This window comes from Ailuropoda melanoleuca, chromosome 5 (genome assembly GCF_002007445.2).
Source record: "Ailuropoda melanoleuca isolate Jingjing chromosome 5, ASM200744v2, whole genome shotgun sequence".
Taxonomy (NCBI): domain Eukaryota; kingdom Metazoa; phylum Chordata; class Mammalia; order Carnivora; family Ursidae; genus Ailuropoda; species Ailuropoda melanoleuca.
In genome coordinates this window covers 63770702-63774946 of record NC_048222.1, presented here as the reverse complement: position 1 = coordinate 63774946, position 4245 = coordinate 63770702, and the positions used below count along the sequence as shown (strand labels likewise).

The 4245-nt window shown below is 45.2% G+C and overlaps 1 long non-coding RNA gene across 1 annotated transcript; it reads right to left on the bottom strand.

The window, feature by feature from the left end:
- Positions 1–1427: 1427 nt before the first annotated feature.
- On the bottom strand, positions 1428–3525 carry LOC117802229. Its single transcript, XR_004625293.1, has 3 exons — positions 3475–3525; positions 2163–2357; positions 1428–1596 (listed from the first exon to the last, which is right to left on the bottom strand). It is a non-coding gene; the product is annotated as an uncharacterized LOC117802229 (long non-coding RNA).
- Positions 3526–4245: the final 720 nt, after the last annotated feature.

Here is a 4245-nt window from a genome sequence, read left to right as displayed (position 1 = left end):
AAAGGGCAGAGGGAGAAGCAGGATCCCCACTGAGCAGGGAGACCGACACTGCCAGATCCCAAGACCCTGAGATCATGACCCAAGCCGAAGGCAGACACTTAACTGGCTAAACCACCCGGGCGCCCCCACTACTTCGCTTCTGACACCAGACCGCTAGGTTTTCCACATATCAAGCAATTGTGCAACGCCACCTGGGCGTGCTGCAATTTAACTCAGTCCTGACACTGTCTGCCCCGAGATGGCATCAGATCCCACAGACTAAGGGCTCAGTCCCACAAGACTGCCTCCCACCCCAGATGCCCATCACAAGTCTATGTTGCTTGTGCTTCTAAACGGCTGCAGAGCTAAGGTTCCCACGACCCACTCCTTAGATTTGATTAATTTGCTAGAGTGGATCACAGAACTCAGATTACTAGATTATTGGTTTATTCTAAATGGCTATAACTCAGGAACACCCAGAGGGAAGAGACGCATGGGGGGGCCAGGGATGTGGGAAGGGACCTGGAGCTTTCCTGTCCTCTTTGGTTGCCCCACCCTCCTAGCACCTCCCCGTATTTAACAACCCAGAAGCTTCCCGAACCCCTGTCCCTATAGGTTTTTATGGAGGTTTCATTGCATAGGTGTGATTGATTAAATCATCAGCCACCGGTGATTGAACTCAGTCTTTAGCCCTTCTCTACCCAGAAGTTGGAAGTTGGGGCTGAGAGTTCCAATGTTCTAATCACATGGTTGGTTTCTCTGGCAACCCCCCCCCCATCCTTAGGGACTTCCCAAAAAACCCCTCACATTAACTAAATTCAGGTGTGGTTAATGTGGGCTTGTTATGAATAACAAAAGACACCTTTATCACTCTTATCTCTTAGGAAATTCCAAGGGTTTTAAGAGCTCTGTGCCAAGAGCAGGATCAAGACCAAATGTGTATGTATGTGTGTATATATGTATATATATGTGTGTGTGTATATGTGTGTGTGTGTGTGTATATGTGTGTGTATCTATCTATCTCACCCTCCATTCTTGCCATGCAATTCACAGATTGTTCCAGCAAATAGGGTACAAATAGGGGCACCTGGGTGGCTCAGTTGGTTAAGTGTCTGGCTTTATCTCAGATCATGATCCCAGGGTCCATGGATCGAGTCTCACATCGGGCTCCTTGCTCAGCAGGGAGCCTCTTTCTCCCAGAATATATATATATGTGTGTGTGTGTGTGTGTGTGTATATTATATATTCAGATTTATCCATTTATTTTAGAGAGAAGTAGAGGGAGAGAGTGTGAGTGGTGGGTGGGGCAGAAAGAGAGGGAGACAAGCAGACTCCCACCAAATGGAGAGCCCAACTTAGCACTTGATCCCAGGACCCCCCTCCCCAATGACCTGAGCCAAAACCAAGAGTCGGACCCCCAACTGACTGAGCCACCCTGGTGCCCCTATATATTTCTTATCATAAATCATAGGCTAGGGCACCTGGGTGGCTCAGTTGGTTAAGCATCTGCCTTCCGCTCAGCTCATGATCTCAGGGTCCTTGGATCCAGTTCCACATCAGGCTCCTTGTTCACTGGGGAGCCTGCTTCTTTCTCTCTGCCCCCTCCTCATTCTCTCTCTGAAAGGAAAAAAAAAATAATAAAATAAATAAATAAATCATAGGCTGTGGCTCTATCCTGCATAAAATAGAAAGTGAAAAAGTCTATAGTAAAAATAAAGAGCCAGCTATATTAAGTGCTCCCATATGCCAGGTGCTGGCTAAGGTGTTATTTCTTTCAATCCTCATCAGAACCCACAAGGTGGATACGATTACCCCCCATTTCAAAGTTGAGAAAACAGAGAACCAGAGACAGTGTACCTGATGGTAAATGGTGGAGGTGGGCTCAAATCTGGGCAAGCTGGCCTTAGAGCCCGTGTCTGGGAAGGTTTGTTTCTCATCCTTGGGAATCAGCAGCTTTCTAAAGCAGCCTCATCACTTAGGATAATACATTAGCATGGTCCCCGAGCTCCTAAAACACACCCTTCCCTCAGTTCAGAAAACTGTGCCCGCTAACACCAGACGTTGATTGCAATGACTGGAATGAGAAGTGGGAAGGAACAGATCATAAGGAAATGAGAAGTGATTGCCTGAAGGGGAACAATAAGGAAAGATTAATTTGAGAAAGGTCCAGAAAAGGAAGCTACCATGTGCACCTCACGTGCGAATCATCTGCCACTCTTTGAGATGGAGGTAATCCTGTCTCATGAGGTGGTACTTCTGTGGGGATGACATCTGCAGCCCCTTCCTGAGGGGATTTTCATCACAAAGATGGGACGGCTGCTGTAGAAGTTAGAGAGGAATCCGCTGAGTGGGATGGTTTACTGCCTGGGAATGTCCCACTGGAAGGAAAGGAGACAGATGTTGTTGGCAAGGATAAACAAGGAATGGGAACAGAAAAGATATATTCTCAGGAAGGTGGCCAAGACCCCTGGACCAACTTTTGTGGGGATTCCTATTTTGAGAGGGTCAGGGTGGAACCTGTGTCTTTCAGGATTCCTCCTCCTCTGAACCTCAGGGTACCCTGGGCTTTTCAAAGTAAAAGCTCCACTTTTTCTACCTACTCTTGTGGAGAACCTTCCATGAGCCAGCACTGTGTGGGTCCCCAGGGACTTCAAAGATGAAGTCTGCTCTCAGGGAGCTCTCAGGAAGCAGGAGATCAAGAGCTTATCAGCCGGGAGGATCTGGGGTTGGTCTACCTGCCTTCAGACCTAGGCTCCGTGAGGTGATGTGCTGGGCATCCCCATGAGCGGCTTATCTACCTTTCCTGTGCTCCCATTTGCTCATCTGTGAAATGATATTTACCTCACAAAGTGGGGGAGAAGTCTGTAATTAGAATGAATGTAAAGCATTTAGCAAACTGCCTGGCTCGTGGTAAGCACTCAACAAATGATTGTTTCTGTTAGAAGCATGAGGTGGAGGGGACAGGTAAATAGAAGTGTGGGAGCACACAGGAGGAAGTGCCTACCTTACCTGGAGTTACTGATGACCTCGCCGATGGGGCTTTGCTCTGGTGGAGGAAGTCTGCCAATGGGCATCTTGAAAATATTCCCCAGGTAATTCTGATATACTCTCTACCCCTTAGCCACCAGAAAACCATGAACTACTCTTTAAAAGTAACTTTTTATTACAAAAAATTACATTTCATAAGCCTTGAAAAAGAGGGAAAAGAATCACCCATAATCCTAATACCTCCACACATCCATCATTGGTATATGAGGCCCCCCATCTTTTTCCTCGTGTATCTTGTTATTGTTGTTTTAATAGTTTTAATCATAGTGTATGTGATAGTTTATAGTTTGCATTTTTGCCTGACTCTGGCCCTGGGCATTTTTATTACATTGGTTTCCATAATGGATTTTTATTGTGACTTTTTCTTTTCTAAATAGAAGTGGTTTATGTTCTCTTCAAAAATCCCAGACAATCTGAAGTGGCATAAAAAACAAAGTGCAGGGGCACCTGGGTGGTTTAGTCGGTTGAGTGTCTGCCCTCAGTTCAGGTCATGATCCTGGGATCCTGGGATCGAGTCCCGCATGGGGCTCCTTGCTCAGCGGGGAGCCTGCTTCTCCCTCTGCCTGCTGCTTCCCCTGCTTGTGCGCTCTGTCAAATAAAATCTTAAAAAAAAAAAAAAAGAAAATGCAAATCTCATGTATTCCTGCTACTCAGAGGTGATCACTGAAACTTTTTACTTGTTCTTGAGGATTTTTTGCTATGCAAATAAACACATACAGTCTTTTTAAGTTTAAACAGTTATACTAGAGGCACCTGGGTGGCTCAGATGGTTGAGCATCTGCCTTTGGCTTGGCTCATGATCCTGAGGTCCTAGGATCCAGCCCCACATTGGGCTCCCTGCTTGGCGGGAAGCCTGCTTCTCCGTCTCCCTCTGCTATTTCCCCTGTTGTGTTCTCTTGCTCTGTCAAACGGATGGAAAAAAATCTTAAAAAACAAAACAAAACAGTTACATTAAGTTATTTTATAACTTGCTTTTTCCCTGCATTCTACATCACAGGTAGGTTTCGTGTCAGCAGGTATAGGCATACATCATTGTTTCTAATGACTCCACAGCTTTAAGTTTATATCCATATCAAATTTATATAACTAATCATCTATTGCTGCATATTTTAGTTACTCTTTGTGTGTATTTCTCCACTATGAGGATTGATCACATAATTTACTTACACACTAATAATATGGATATTTAAATAGTTTTTCTTCTTTTTTTTGCTACAA